The 17,120-nt window shown below is 40.9% G+C and overlaps 1 protein-coding gene across 1 annotated transcript in view; it reads right to left on the minus strand.

The window, feature by feature from the left end:
- IQCH (IQ motif containing H) overlaps positions 1-17,120 on the minus strand; it is a gene marked incomplete at both ends in the record, with an annotated part of 170,461 nt that overhangs the window by 136,925 nt on the left and 16,416 nt on the right. The window lies entirely within an intron of this gene.

Here is a 17,120-nt window from a genome sequence, read left to right on the forward strand (position 1 = left end):
GAATGTGGGAGTTTATAAAGGGCAGACCAGGCTAATTGGAGCTGCAGATACAGATGAACCACAGATCATTAAAAAGGGACTGAAGAAACTACAAAAACAGCTGTGACAATCCCAGCTCTCCAAAAACAGCTGTGACAATCCCAGCTCTCCCAGTGGAGGTAGGGGATCAGAAGTTCAAGGTCACCCTCTATTGAACTGTGAGTTTAAGGCTAGCCTGAGCCAAGGGAGACTCTGCTGAGAGGGAAAGGGATGGACTTTGCCCACAAGTGGTTGGGATGGACCAAAGAAGGTAAAGAGTGGCAGAAGTCATGGTAACCGGTAAAGCCATGTGACAGTTATGTGCCTTTCACTATACACTAGTATCCATTAAAAACAAAATTTCTTAGTAAGTCTTTAAAGTTAGGGTATAGTTAAAATATTAATTTTATTAACATTTCTCCTAACAGCCTATTTCCAATGGCTTCCCTCCTTACCTCTCTGCGAGGGGAGAAGGCACAAGCAGAAACCCCCCCATGGGCTCAGCAGCAGTGAATCTGTGCTGCTTTTACATAGCCAGACCCCAGCCTCACGTTCACAACGATAAACACTCTGGTAAGACTGCTTACTGGATATGTCTGTCCTGTTTTCTGAGAACTAAATAATGAGAGCAAACACTACTCCAATTATTTTGTGCCAGAACAAGTAGGTAGGTACTGTCCCATCCAACTAACACGTGATTATTGGATATTTTCTTTATTTACATTTCAAATGTTCTCCCCTTTCCCTGTTTCCCCTCTGGAAACCCCCTATCCCATCGCCCGTCCCCCTGCTTCTTTGAGGGTGCTCCCCAACCCACCAAGCCACTCCTTCCCACTTCCCCACCCTGGCATTCCCTAACACTGGGACATCAAGACTTCACAGGACCAAGGCTTTTCCTCCTATTGATGCCAGACAATGCCATCCTCTGTTACATATGTGGCTAGAGCCATGGGTCTCTCCATGTGTACTCTTTGGTTGGTGGTTTGGTCCCTGGGAGCTCTGGGGGCTCTGGTTGGTTGATATTGTTGTTCTTCCTATGGGTTGCAAACCCCTTCAGCTCCTTAACTCCTCTATTGGGGATCCCATGTTCAGTCCAGTGGTTGGCTGTGAGCACCCACCTTTGTATTTGTCAAGCTCTGGCAGAGCCTCTCAGGAGACAGCTATGTCAGGCTCTAGACAGCAAGCACTTCTTGGCATCCGCTGTAGTTTCTGAGTTTGGGGTCTGTATATGGGATGGATTCCCAGGTGGGGCAGTCTCTGGATGGCCTTTCTTTCAGTCTCTACATCACACTGTCTCTGTATTTCCTCCTTTGAGTATTTTGTTCCCCCTTTGAAGAAGGACTGAAGCATCCACACTTTGGTCTTTCTTCTTCCTGAGCTTCATGTGGTCTGTGAATTGTATGTTGGATATTCTGAGCTTTTAGGCTAATGTCCACTTATTAGTGAGGGCATACTATGTGTGTTCTTTTGTGACTGGGTTACCTCACTCAGGATGATAGCTTCTAGTTCCATCTATTTGCCTAAGAATTTCATGAAGTCATTGTTTTAAATAACTGAGCAATATTCCATTGTGTAAATGTACCACATTTTCTGTATCCATTCCTCTGTTGAAGGACATATGGGTTCTTTCCAGCTTCTGGCTATTATAAATAAGGTTGCTATGAACATAGTGGATCATCTTCTGGGTATATGCCCAGGAGTGGTATAGCTGGGTCCTCAGGTACTATGTCCAATTTTCTGAGGAACCGCCAGACTGATCTCCAGAGTGGTTGTACCAGTTCAGTAGCTTTTCTCTATGCAAAGGATAAACAGTCTGAGAAAGAGATTATGGAAATGACACCCTTCACAATAGCCACAAATAGTATAAAATACCTTGGTGTAACACTAATCAAGCAAGTGAAAGATCTGTATAACAAGAACTTCAAGTCTCTGAAGAAACAAATTGAAGAAGATCTCAGAAGATGGAAAGATCTCCCATGCTCATGGATGGGCAGGATTAATATAGTAAAAATGGCCATCTTGCCAAAAGCAATCTACAAATTCAATGCAATCCCCATCAAAATTCCAACTCAATTCTTCATAGAGTTAGAAAGAGCAATTTGCAAATTCATTTGAAATAACAAAAAAAAAAAAAAAAAAAAAAAAAAAAAAAAAAAAACCAAAAAAAAAACCAAAACAAAACAAACAAAAAAAAAAAAAAAAACAGAATAGCGAAAACTACTTTCCACAATGAAACAACTGGTAGAATCACTATATTACACCAGAATCATCAGCTGTAGTGCAGAGCAATCGTGATTTTAAAAAATGCATGGTATTGGTACAGAGACAGGCAGGTAGATCAATGGAACAGAACTGAACACTCAGAAATGAACCCACACACCTATGTCACTTGATCTTTGACAAAGGAGCCAAAATCATCCAGTGGGGAAAAAACAGCATTTTCAACAAATGGTGCTGGTTCAACTGGTGGTCGGCATGTAGAAGCATGCAAATCGATCCTTTCTTATCTCCTTGTGCAAAGCTCAAGTCCAAGTGGATCAAGAACCTCCACATAAAACCAGGTGCACTCAAGCTAATGAAGAGAAAGTGGAAAAGAGCCAGGGGATATTTTTCTGAACAGAACACCAATGGCTTATGTGCTAAGATCAAGAATTGACAAATGGAAATTGCAAAGCTTCTGTAAAGCAAAGGACATTGTCAATGGGACAAAATGGCAACCAATGGATTGGGAAAAGATCTTTACCAGTTCTATATCCAATAGAGGGCTAATGTCCAATATATACAAACAACTGAAGAAGTTTGACTTCAGAGAATCAAATAACCCTATTAAAAAATGGGGAACAGAGCTAAGCAAAGAATTCTCCGCTGAAGAATACCAAATGGCTGAGAAGCACCTAAAGAAATGCTCAACATCCTTAGTTATCAGGGAAATGAAAAATCAAAACAATCTTGAGATTTCACCTCACACCAGTCAGAATGGCTTAGATCAAAAACTTAGGTGACAGAAGATGCTGGAGAAAATATAGAGAAAGAGGAACATGCCTCCACTGTTGGTGGAATTGCAAGCTTATACCTCTCTGGTGGTTCCAGAGATTGGACATAGTACTACCTAAGGACCCAAATGACCAGTGCTCAAAATGAAAAGAGGAAGAACACAATAGCAACCTACCTGTCACTGAAGGTGTAACTAGGCAACCGACCACCAAGCAGAAAGCCCTGCCAGTGGGGAGATGGATTTGACTTGCCTCTGACCCCAGGTCTCTTGCCATCACTGGGATGGAAAACAATAGGAGGTTTCTTTAGGTTTGTTGGTCCAAGATAACCCTTCTTAGAAGAAGATGATACATTAAGACCTGAGTGGAGAAACTCAATCAGTTGTGCAAACATCTGGGGTTTCCTGAAAGAGGATAAACTAGTCAGAGGAGGCTGATCTTTACAGCCGGAGAAACCAGTTGAGAGGATAAGGACCACTGCAGGCTGGTCCTCACAGCCAAAGCAGCACTTCTTCCACTGTGCCTGGGAGGAGGAGGGGGTCACCTACTCCCTTCCTTTCAATGACTGACAGTAATGAGGAAAGATGACAGAGAGCTGGAGAACAGGTGGGAGGTGTGAAAGTGATTTTGGTACAGAAAAATTGAAATCAGGGCAGTCCACATCACTGTGAGATGTGACCCAGTCACACGGTATCCACAGAGCAGTTGGAGGGTGGATAATCATGGGAGGGCACACCAGGATTCCAAGAGCAAGTGCTTAGTCACTGAATCTGATGTTAAGGGTGGGAGGGTCTTCTGGGTCCCTTGTCACATGCCAGAGTTATTTAGTTGCTCAGAGAAGCCATCAGGGACCCGGTTCCTTTCCTCTCCTGCTGCACTGTCCCCAGAGACCTGCCCCATGCTTGTCACTGTGAACAAAGTGACTGCTATGGCTTCAAATGTGAAGCTTGTTTCTGTCAAACAAGAGAGAAGTCAGAATGGCAGAGATGTAGCACCTGTGACTGTCCCTTTCATTTCACAGATGAACTGAAGAGGGTCCCACTGTCACACTGCAGCACAGGGAAGGCTGAGGTATGGATGCTCTCAGATATGACAGATGCACATGCCACAGAAGAAGACCTGTCAGCAGTGGGGGTGGGGATGCACACTGGGTAGAAAACAGCTTCAGACTGTGGGGTTGAGAGGGAAGTCACACAAGGTCAGTAGGTTGAGGGTTCTCATAGCAGTAAGAGTTGCTAGCAGCCTGGGATGCTCTGAGGTGATATGCTTCCTGGTTCTGACACAGTTCAGGGCGGGTTTCCACACTGCTGTAAGGGCCCTGCCCCACTGTCTGCCCAATGCCTGTCTCAGGAATGTGGGTTCCCACAACATCCCACAGTGCACAGCAGCACTGAGCCCAAAACAGCTAGGACAGAGCCTAGCATGTGGTATGAAGAAAGATAAGTCTTTAGCTTTGGGTTCGTAAAACCTGCCACAGTGATAATTATTAGCTTACAGGATGTGATGGTGAGGATGACAGTCTGTGCAACTTTAAGGACTTTTAATTACATGTATCTGTTTGGGCGTTTCAGGGGTATGTGGTGAAGGTCGGAGGAGAACTTTGAGAAAGTCAGTTTTAGAATGTGGGTTCAGGCACTCTTAAGTCATCAGGCTAGGAGGCTAGGGGTCTAACTTGCTGAGCCATCTTGTCCAGCTCCAAAAAATCCCAATTTTTTTATTTTTTAACAAAGCCTTATTATATTGCTCAAATCGGCCTTAAACTTCTCCCCCCCCCCCCACAGAGCTTCCTAAGTACTGAATAACATTATGTACTGTTTATGTTTACATAGAAAATTTAACTTTGGCTGATAATAGTGTAAGTGTTTTTCAGAGCCAACAAACCCAACTTCTGTTCGGTATTTATGGAACACGGCTGCTGCTAACTCCATGGCCCTCACTGTTATTTTTCTTGATTGTTAGTAGCCAGAGAATAGTAGCTCTCCTGGCAAGCAGGCTAACACAGCATTTGAGTTGGAATACCACTTCTGAGATGTTAGTTAACTGCAGCAGCACACCCTACCATAGAAACTAGGCAGCAGGCAGGCAAGACTATACAATCACAAAGGCGCCGCGTCAAGAACCTGAGTTCAGTCTCCAGGATGAACCCAGTGGGAGAAGAAAATGAAGTGTGAATCCCACAGTTCTCTGGTACATGCACTCCTCCACACATGCACCCTAGTACATGTGCTCCCCAGACCCCACACAAAATAAGCAAGTGATTGTAAAATGTAAGTCTTGGTAGTAGTTTACACCTCTGGAGAAATTATATAAATAAGAATATGCACTTAACTGACTGTTCTCATGGAAATGTCATTAGTGGTGTGGCTTACAGGCCTATGGCTGAGGCTCTGAGACAACTTCAATCTAGTAGGGTTCATGTCCCACCAGTTACAATTTAGCTACACTGTAACTATAAACCTCTTCAGAGAATCTATATACACCAGTTAAGCTCATGTGTAAAAGCATGTGTCTGTAAGTCTCCCAAGGTGGCACATAGTCTAATTTGACTCTTGAGTACAGATAGTGTTAATTACTGCAACAAGTCAGAGTGGAAGGCTGGGGGCTGGGAGAAACACCTTCCAGGCATATGTGTTCAATTTTCAATCTGGATTTTGTCTTTATTCAGAAACCTTTCACAACTGTCAAATTTTGAAACCCTATATTTAAGAGCACTGCCTACAGTTTAAAAGGACAATGTGCTGCATTTATTTTCCAGGCTGTCTGAGTTTTGTTCTCTTCTCCTACTCTGCCCTCCCCAAGTAGAACGCTTTGTCAGATGTGGGGTGAGTGACTCGTGCCTCAGGTGGAGATGAATCACAAAAACTAAAATGAACCTCTGTACCTGCTCAGTGCCCCCTGTGTGCAGGCATGGCTGGGAACACCACACCTGTCAACTCAACCTTGCTGCAGCCCCACAAGATGTAGGTTGTCCTGTCCCCATGTTGGGAATGTAAGGATCGAGGCCACAGAGGCAGCAAGTGGCTTGTGAAGTGTGACTAGTGAGTGTTGGGGCCAGGATGCAAACCACACAGTGCCCCTTTCAGAGCCTGCTCTGGGTTCCAAATGGTATACACACAGGTGACAGCCACAAACTGAAGTGTTCCTTCTTTAGAAGTGAAATAAATGCAACAGGAAAACTTCCCCAGACCCTGGCCTTGATAAAGAGTAGGGAACGCCATCTGGGGACTCACTAGGGCAATCTGAGCATGAACTGAGATGTATTATAATCACAAGTACTGTTGACACTACTAGGTGTGATAATGGAATTTCTAGTGGGAAAAGCTCATTTTAAAAATTCGTGCTAAAAGCATTAAGAGGTGAAATGTCATTAGGTCTGTACTTTTAAAACACTTGGGTAAAAACAGATGAAGCGGAAGCATGAAGGTTAACAGCTATAACATGTAAGCAGAGAAGGTGGCATTTGGACACTGTTTGCATTATTATGTTATGCCGTGACCTGCACTGTTTAGGGGTTGACTAGACTGTGAGGGAAGAAAGGCATGACAGACACACAGACATGAGGACAGAAGAAGCTGGAATCACCTGTGCTGTGTGCTCTGGTGGAGATGACCAGCAGCATCCGGGAAGCAGCATGTTTGTTGTGTACATCTGAGTGGAGGAGGGGCTTATTGTCACGTGGCTGCTGAAAAGCCTTTACTTTCCCATGTCTGAACTCACTCTTGAACCAAGTTCAGAAGAGCACACTGTGATCTGAGCCGAGCTTCTAGCTCTCCACACACTCTGCTTATCAGACTGAAATACTTTCTTCTCTTTCTACTCATGCCCTGCCATGCAGTCTTTTATTAATTCAGGCGCCTCTGCCTAGGAACTCACCCTTCCTTCAGTGTCTCAATATCATTCTGGCCATTCCCGCTGGGTCTCTAGATCTCAGCTCTAGGGAGCTTTCTTTGAAATTGATTCCTCTTACATCTGAGTTGGGTGCTCTTCAAACGTCCCAACAGAATTCTATATACTTGCCCATCACGGTGCTTACACTGAATTTTATTACTGTCTCCCTACTTGTCTTCTCCACTGACATTATATACAGAACACATGGTATTATATACAGGTACATGGTTGTATTATTACCAGTGCCCAGCAGAGTGCTAAGCACATACAAGAGCCTCCAGAGACATCTGATGAAGAAGCTGATGTCACACAACCCTCTGCATCTCAAACAGGAGCACCCTGGCACTTAGGAGGTAGAGTGGTCTGACTATAATAAATATCAAACATAACCCTGTGTTACTGAGAGATCATGGATAAAATCCAGTATCTCTATATTGAAACATAAACAAATGTATAAGGAATGGCAATGAAGTTGTTTTGAAGCAGGTCTCATGTAACACAGGTTAACCTCAAACTTGCTGTACTAACCTACGCTATCCTTGATTCCCTTGTCTCCAACTCCCAACACAGACATGTGGCATGCACCACACTTGCTGTTTTTGTTTGGTTTTCTTTGGTTAGTTTTGGATTTGTCGGAATCTCTTGATGAAGATCACGGTAGTCTCAAACTCTGGCTCAACTGTCTCTCCCAAGGAGCTGAGAGCACGGGCATATGAAACCGTTCAGAGACTAAAAACATCTATAAAAAATAACCACCAAGTTCAACTCTGAAAACTACAAGGTCACATTCTTTTGTTGTTCTGGATATGCAACAAGAAAAATCATTAATGTGCCATGTTGAGGGTTAAACTGCTTTATCTTCCAGTTCCTTGGTTTTGTAACTACATATGTTTTGAGAACAATTCTGTGATCATACTTTCATATAACAGCTGTGAACAAAGAACATCTTTTATTTTTTTATTTTTTAATTGAACAATTTCATTTTAAAAACAAAGATAAATGTACAGATTTTAAGCATTTTTGCATAAAAGTATATGAATACATTTTTGTCAGTACTTGGTTTTTTTAAAGGCTTGATAGTGTGCATTAAGATCTTACTAGTTACAATGAGCATAAAGTACATGTAAAATAAGATGTAACCTGGAAATAGTCAAAGTTTTCTTGATGTGTAAAGATTAAGCATAATGGTTTTTCATTTTCTTTTTTTTTTCTTAAACTTCATATAGTCTGTGAGTTGTTTCTGGGGTGTTCAGAGATTTCTGGGGTTAGTATCCCATTATCAGTAACTGCATATTATGTCTGTTCTTTTGTGACTGGGTTACCTCACTCAGGATGATATTCTCTAGATGCATCCATTTTCTTAAGAATTTCATAAAGTCATTGTTTCTGATAGCTGAGTAGTACTCCATTGTGTAAATATAGGACAAATTTTGTATCCATTCATCTACTGAAGGACATCTGGGTTCTTTCTAGCTTCTGGCTGTTATAAATAGGGCTGCTATGAACATTGTGGTGCATGTGTCTTTGTTGTATGTTGGAGTGCCTCTGGGGTATATGCCCAGAAGTGGAATAACTGGGTCTTCAGGTAGTACTATGTCCAACTTTCTGAGGAATCGCCTGACTGATTTCCAGAGTGGTTGTACCAGTTTACAACTCCACCAACAGTGGAGAAGTGTTTCTCTTTCTCCATATCCTCGCCAGCATCTGCTGTCATCTGAATTTTTGATCTTAGCCATTCTGACTGGTGTGAGGTGGAATCTCAGGGTTGTTTTGATTTGCATTTCCCTGATGGCTAATGATGTTGAGCACTTCCTTAGATGCTTCTCAGCCATTTGATATTCCTCAATTGAGAACTTTTTGTTTAGCTCTGTACCCCATTTTTTAATAGGGTTGTTTGATTCTCTGGTGTCTAGTTTCTTGAGTTCTTTGTATACTGTGGATATTAGGCCTGTATCTGGTGTGGGATTGGTAAAGATCTTTTCCCACTCTGTTGGCTGCCGTTTTGTTTTCTTGACAGTGTCCTTAGCCTTACAGGAACTTTGCAATCTCATTAAGTCCCATTTTTCAATATTTGACTTTATAGCAGGAGCCATTGGTGTTCTGTTCAGGAAATTTTCTTTTATGCCTATGTGTTCTAAGGTTTTCCCTACTTTCTCTTCTAATAATTTCAGTGTACCTGGTTTAATGTGGAGATCTTTGATCTACTTGCACTTGAGCTTTGTACAAGGAGATAAGAAAGGATCCATTTTCATTCTTCTGCATGCTAAGTGCCAGTTGGACCAGCACCATTTGTTGAAGAGGCTGTCCTTTTTCCATTGAATGTTTACAGCTCCTTGGTCAAAAATCAAGTGACCATATATGTGAGGGCTCATGTCTGGATCTTCTATTCTATTCCATTGATCCAGGTGCCTATCTCTGTACTAGTACCATGCAGTTTTTAGCAAATTGCCTTGTAATATAGCTTGAGGTCAGGGATAGTGATTCCTGCAGATGTTTTTTTGTTGTTGAGGATGGATTTTGCTATTCTAGGTCTTTTGTTATTCCAGATAAAATTGTACATTGCTCTTTCCAACTCTATGAAGAATTGGGTTGAAATTTTGATGGGGATTACATTGAATCTGTAGATTACTTTTGGTAAGACGCCCATTTTTACAATGTTGATCCTTCCAATCCATGAGCATGGGAGATCTTTTCATTTTCTAAAATCTTCCTCGAATTCCTTCTTTAGAGGTTTGAAGTTCTTGTCATACAGGCCCTTCACTTGGTTAGTTAGAGTCACACCAAGGTATTTCATATTGTTTGTGACTATTGTGAAGGGTATCTTTTCCCTAATTTCTTTCTCCACATGTTTGTCCTTTGGGTTGGGGAAGGCTACTGATTTGTTTGAGTTAGTTTTATATCCAGCCACTTTACTGAACTTGTTTATCAGCTGTAGAAGTTCTCTGGTGGAATTTTTAGGGTCACTTAAGTACACTATCATGTCATCTGCAAACAGTGATGTTTTCACTTCTTCCTTTCCAATTTGTATCCCTTTTAATTTCCTTTGCTGTCTAATTGCTCTGGCCAGGAATTCCAGTATTATGTTGAATAGGTAGGGGGAGAGTGGGCAGCCTTGTCGAGTCCCTGATTTTAGTGGGATTGCTTCAAGTTTCCCACCGTTAAGTTTGATGTTGGCTGTTGGTTTATTGTATATTGCTTTTATTATGTTTAGGTATGGGCCCTAGATTCCTCTTCTTTCTAAGACTTTTAACATGAAGGGGTGTTGAATTTTGTCAAATGTTTTCTCAGCATCTAGTGAGATGACCATGTGGTTTTTTTTTTCTTTAAGTTTGTTTATATGGTGGATTATGTTGATGGATTTCCGTATACTAAACCATCCTTGCATCCCAGGGATGAAGCCTACTTGATCATGGTTAATGATTGTTTTGATGTGTTCTTGGATTCGGTTTGCAAGGATTTTGTTGAGTATTTTTGCATCAATGTTCATAAGTGAGATTGGTCTGAAGTTCTCTTTCATTGTAGGGTCTTTGTGTGGTTTAGGAACAACGGTTATTGTGGCCTCAAAAAATGAGAAATGAGTTAGGTAGTGTTCCATCAGATCCTATTTTGTGGAATAGTTTGGAGAGTATTGGTATTAGGTCCTCAATAAATGTCTGATAAAATTCTGCACTGAACCCATCTGGACCTGGGCTTTTTTTGGTTGGGAGGCTTTTGATGACTGCTTCTATTTCTTTAGGTGTTATGGGATTATTTAGAAGGTTTACCTGGTCCTGGTTTAACTTTAGTATCTGGTGTCTGTCTAGGAATTCATCTATTTCCTCCAGATTTTCCAGCTTTGTTGAGTATAGGCTTTTGTAGTAGGATCTGATGATTTTTTTAATTTCCTCAGTTTCAGTTATTATGTCTCCACTTTCATTTCTGATTTTGTTAATTTGGATACTCTCTCTTTGCCCTCTAGTTAGTCTGGCTAAGGGTTTATCAATCTTGTTAATTTTCTCAAAGAACCACTTCTTGGTTTTGTTGATTCTTTGAATGGTTCTTTTTGTTTCTATTTGGTCAATTTCTGCTCTGAGTTTGATTATTTCTTGCCATCTACTCCTCTTGGATGTATCTGCTTCCTTCTGTTCTAGAGCTTTCAACTGTTCTGTCAAGTTGCTAGTGTATGCTCTCTCCAGTTTCTTTTTGGAAGCCCTCAGAGCTATGAGTTTTCCTCTCAGTACTGCTTTCATTGCATCCCATAGGTTTGGGTATGTTGTGTTTTCATTTTCATTAAATTGTAGAAAATCTGTAATTTCTTTATTTATTTCTTCTTTGACCCTGTTATCGTTTAATAGAGCATTGTTTAGTTTCCATGTGTATATGAGCTTTTTGTTGTCTTTGTTGTTATTAAAGACCAGCCTTAGACCATGGTGATCTGATAGGATGCATGGGAGTATTTCAATCTTTTTATATCTATTGAGCCTTGTTTTGTGACCGATTATATGGTCAATTTTGGAGAAGGTGCCGTGAGGTGCTGAGAAGAAGGTGTATTCTTTTGTTTTAGGATGATATGTTCTGTAGCTATCTATTAATTCCAATTGGTTCATAACCTTTGCTAGTTTTACTGTGTCCTTGTTCAGTTTCTGTTTCCATGATCTGTCCATTGATGGGAGTGGGGTCTTGAGGTCTCCCACTATTATTGTGTGGGATGCAATGCATTTTTTGGGCTTTAGTAGGGTTTCTTTTATGAATATGGGTGCTCTTGTATTTGGAGCATATATGTTAAAGATTGAGAGTTCCTCCTGACAAATTTTTCCTGTAATGAGTAAAAAGTGTCCTTCCTTATCTTTTTTGATAACTTTTGGTTGAAAATCTATTTATTTATTCGATATTAGAATTACCACTCCAGCTTGCTTCTTGGGGCCGTTTGCTTGGAAGGTTTTTTTCCCAACCTTTTACTCTGAGATAGTGTCTGTCTTTGTCTCTGAGGTAAGTTTCCTGTATGCAGCAAAATGCTGGGTTTTGTTTATGTATCTAGTGTGATAGCCTATATCTTTTTATTGGGGAATTAAGTCCATTTATGTTAACAGATATTAAGGAATAGTGGTTGCTGTTTCCTGCTATTTTTGCTTTTGGGGGTAGAATTGTGCCTGTGTGTCTTTCTTCTTTTGGTTTTCTTGCTTAGGAATATTCTTGTTTTTACTAGGATGTAGTTTCCCTCCTTGTATTGGGTTTTCCACCTATAATTCGTTGTAGTGCTGGGTTTGTGGTCAGATGTTATGTAAATTAGTTTTTTCTTGAAATATCTTGGTCTCTCCATCTATGGTGATTGAGAGTCTTGCTGGGTATAGCAGCTTGGGCTGACACTTGTGTTCTCTTAGGGTTTGCATGATGTCTGTCCAAGATCTTCTAGCTTTCATAGTTTCTGTTGAGAAATCGGGTGTGATTCTGATTCATCTGCCTTTATATGTTACATGTCCTTTTTCCCTTACTGCTTTTAGTATTCTTTCTTTGCTTTGGGGACTTGGCATTTTGACTATTACGTGTCAGGAGGAATTACTTTTCTGGCCCACTCTCTTTGGAGTTCTATAGGCTTCTTTTATGCTCATGGTCATCTCATTCTTAAGGGTAGGGAAGTTTTCTACCATGATTTTGTTGAAGATATTTACTGTGCCTCTTAGTTGATATTCTTTGCCCTCTTCTATTCCTATTATCCTTAGGTTTGGTCTTCTCATTGTGTCCTGGATCTCCTGGACATTTTGGGTTAGGAGCTTTTTGATTTTTGCATCTTCTCTGACTGTTTTGTCTATGTTTTCAATGTTGTCTTCGGCCCCCTCTTGTAGTCTGTTGGAGATGCTTGCATCTGTGACTCCTGATTTCTTTTTTAGGTTTCCTACCTCTAGGGTTGTCTCTTTTAGTGTATTTTTTTTTTTATTGTTTCCATTTCCATTTTAAATTTCTTCTTCCATTGCTTCATCTCTTTGGTTCTGTTTTCCTCTAGTTCTTTGAGTTCTTTGAGTGTTTTTCTTATTTCCTCTTTAAAAGTTTCTATTTCTTTATGCTTTTCCTCCCATTCTTGTTTAAGGATCTCTATCATTATCTTGGGGTAGGATTTCGGGTCTGAGTCTTCTTTTTCTGGAGTGTTTGGCATTCTGCTGTTTGCTGTGATGGGAGAGCCGGGTTCTGATGTTGCCAGGTTTTCTTGGTTTCCCTGGGGTACGTTCTTTCGCTTTCCTCTTGCCATCTTGTTGTCTGTGATTATACATGGTCTTGTTGTCAGTGATTGGTTCTCGTCTCTCCTTTGTACCTGGCCTGTGTCCCTGGATCTCTGCTGTTCCTGGTGGCAGATGGCCTGAGCGCCTGTTCTGCACGCATGAGGTACGGGGTGGAAGCAGACACGCTAAGGCAGGGTTCCTGCTCCCCTGAACCACGCTGGGAGTAGGCACACTTTCTGAGCACTCAGCACAGACCACTTTGCTCCCCGGCTACTCGGAGCGCCGTCTCACCAGGTCTGTGTCCCTGGATCTCTGCTCAACATCTTTTATTTTTAACAATTCAAAATATAATGCTTCATCTGGGCCTCATGATGAGACTGGTACTCAGTTAAAATACCAACACTGGAAAGCCAACATAAAGTGAGTTAGAGACTAGCCTGTCTTACATAGTGAGACCCTGCCCAAAATTATCACCATCATCCAGTTAAAATTGAAAAATCTATACCCAATCCAAATCCTGCTTATCTGCTTATGTACACATACTGGATGTATTGTTGCCAACTAAATCAACATCGGGAGGAACACACACACCAGGCATTTTGGTAGTTAGCTTTGCCTCAGCATCTTTGTGTTACAGTTTCCAGTCATTATAATTGTAGTAAATATTCATTGTTGGTAGATTATGCATGGCTGCTAAATTTGGAGAAAAATGAAATGAGTATTCTAATAAGCAAGTCTGGAAACTTGATTTATCCACAGTATCTGTTATAATGGTCCATTTCTCTGTCAACTTAGAATCACCTTGGAAACACACCTGTGTCATTGAGGGTGTTTCTAGATACTTGAGAACAAAAGGGGGAAGAGCTACTCTGACAGAGGTGGTGGCATCCTATGGGCCGGGATCACAGACTGAAGACAAAGGGGAAACCTAACTGAGCAGCACTCAGCTCCCCACTTCCCATGCAGACTTGGGCTGCCATGCCTTTCCCCAGCTGCCTTTCCTCAGCTGGGCTGTCCTTCAGCGGGTGAGACAGACAAGGCCCTTCCTTCCCTCTCTACGGTGCTTCTGTCTCGTATTCTGTCTTAGCCACATGAAATGCTGATGACACAAACAAGACTTCAGGTTCCACTTTTACTCAACAATATTCATCACTGCTTCTATACCTTTTCAAGAGCACTCCTTCAAAGAGGGAAAGACCAATACAAACTCTTTTATATCAAACGGTCAATTACGGTGTAAAGCGAAAGATGTTCATATTCTTAAAAGCTTAAGAAACAATTCTTAGTTGTGATCTTTAATTACAGTTGAGCAACTCCTAATAGTCATCTAAGCTTTATGGCAAGAAATTGAATTCCAAAAACAGCTACCCATTTGGGGAGAAAATTTATTAAAAAGCAGCTGGGGTTTGCCTACTTTAAAAGGTGAAAGTTAGCAATCAAAGGTTGAGATTGCCTACACCAAAACAAACAAATGAGAATCTAGAGAAGTAGCAGCTATTGAACAGTAGGGAGAGCGCCCTTACTTGGTGGACTGTGTCTTTCATCAGGGATTTATCTTGTCTGATATTGTCTTACTGTTGGTTTGTTTCTTCTGACTCAACTGTTAGTTATGTGGCAACAAAGACCTGATAGATCTTCCTCATTCCAATGTGCATCCACAGTGTCTAAAGGGGTCTAATGTAGCAAGTGCCATGACCAAGGCACGAGTGGGCAGCCCTGTGCATGCACCGGAGCCACAAGGATGCTTAACCTGGGCATGGGCGCACCGTGGGTAGTCTCTGTGCTGCTTTCGCAGACTCCTTCAACAGGATTTACTGAGAGTGAGTGCCCTTGTGTGGGACAGCAATGAGCAAACTAGCATAGACTCTATACTCACTGAGCTCATTATCTAAAAGAATTAAAAACCTTAAGGGAAAAAAAGCCATGCACTTCACAAGCTAATTACGTCTGTGGCAAGTGTGAGCAAGGAAAACTGCAAGGCAGTGTAGGCACTTATAGGAAGGGCTCCCTCCTCATTGCAGCTATGCCTTAACAAAGAGGGTCCTCCCCATGGTGGTTGTGTGTCTCCGTGTAAAACGGCAACTTTTATGATTTAGACATTCAGAGCCAATACAGCTGTCATTAAAAAAAGAATATCACAGTGGGTATGAGCACAGAGTTGTGGCCCTGCATTTCTAGGTTCACGATAACAACTCAGATAGGCATAGGCTATGTTCTTGGACAAAATAGGTGTACCTTGGTCTCTTTCCAAATAAACCAAAGATGATGGCAATACCTCCTTCTAGGATTGTCTTGAACATGTTGGTATATCCAAAATAATGAAAATCTGGTACCCAAGGAAGATTCCTTATGATTACTTTGGGGTAGCCAATATATACTGCATGTTCCTGTCTAGTTAGCTTGCTGTGATGCTCTTACAAGGCAAGGCAAGTGAGTAGATTACAAGGGTGGAACCCTCAGGAATGGAACTGGTGCCAAACTAGGAAATGGGCCCTCACCACATACCCAGTCTGCCAGCATACTGAATGGGCTTCGTGTAGCATCCATAACTGTAAGAGACAATCTTCTTTTGGGTCAGTTTGTGATATTCTTTTGTATAGGTGGACTGAGTAACACAAAGAAGAAACGGGAATTAAACTAAAAAATAACACTCCCTGGAGGCAAAGTCAGGGGCCTTGTGAGCTCTTTAAAAATCTATACTCCACCAAACTAAAAAATACAAAGAAACAGAAAATTTCTAGATATATACAAACTACCTAAGACAAGAAAAGATATATTTAAATAGACTCATAACATCCAATGAGATAGAAGCAGCAGTTAAAAATCTCCCAATTAAAATAAACCCAGGGCCAGATAAATTCAGTGCAGAATTCTACCAGACATTCATAGAATACTCTTCAAATAACCAATACTCTTCAAACTATTTTGCAAAACAGAAAAGTAAGAAACATCACCAGATTTCTTCTACCAAACCAGTATTACCCTGATACCAAAGCCAAACAAAAAAGAAAAAGGAAGAAAATTTTAGGCCAAAACTTTGGTAAACACAAATGCAAAAATTCTCAATGAAATATTTGTAAACCTAATTCAATAACACATCAAAAAGAGTCATAGCAACATAATTATTCATCGTGATCCAGTTGGATTCATTCAAGAGATACAGGATGGCTCAACATACATAAATCAATAAACATACCCCACCACCTAAATAGATGAAAGGGCAGAAACAATCATCTCATTAGATGTAGAAAAGGCCTTGAAGAAAATCCACCATCCCTTTGTGGTAAAAGTTCTGGAGAGAATAGAGATGCAGGCAACATATTGCAACACAATAAATGTAATTTACAAGTCAACATCATGTCAAATGGAGAGAAACTCCAAGCATTTCCACTAAGATAGTAAACAAAACAAAAATGTCTTCCTTCTCCATTCCTACTCAGAAGACAACTAGTAGAAAGAAAGAAGTCAAAGAATCTTGACCTACAGATGCTGGGGTTCTGTATGTAAGACCCTGAGACTGTCCCCAGGAAATTGATAAATGCTCAGCAGAACAGTAGGGAATGTTCCTTCTGAACTCTGAAAAAAGAAAGCGGGCTTTGATTGACTTTACTTCTTGCTATAGACACATCCAAAACACTAACATCAAATTATAAAAATAGACCACACATCATATTATCTAATTTAAAATACAACGTAAATATTTACTCTTTTAAGAAAAAGTAACAGTTTCTCACAGACACTGAAGCACAGACACTGAAGCAGCAAGCACAGGGCTTAACTGGGTCTATACCAGGAACTTTGTATATATATTATAGCTTTAGCTCAGTATTTTTACGGGATTCCTGAGTATGTGTGTGCCTCTGATTCTTGTGCCTGATCTTGGGGCTTTTTTTCCCCCTGTGTAAGGTTGCCTAGTTCAATATGATGGGTTTGGGTTTTTTTGTTTGTTTGTTTGTTTGTTTGTTTTATTATAGTTTATTTGGTCGTTTTTTTAAAAATTGGGTTGTAGGCAGGTCTGTATGGCATT

Source organism: Micromys minutus, assembly GCF_963924665.1.
Source record: "Micromys minutus genome assembly, chromosome: 16".
Lineage (NCBI taxonomy): Eukaryota > Metazoa > Chordata > Mammalia > Rodentia > Muridae > Micromys > Micromys minutus.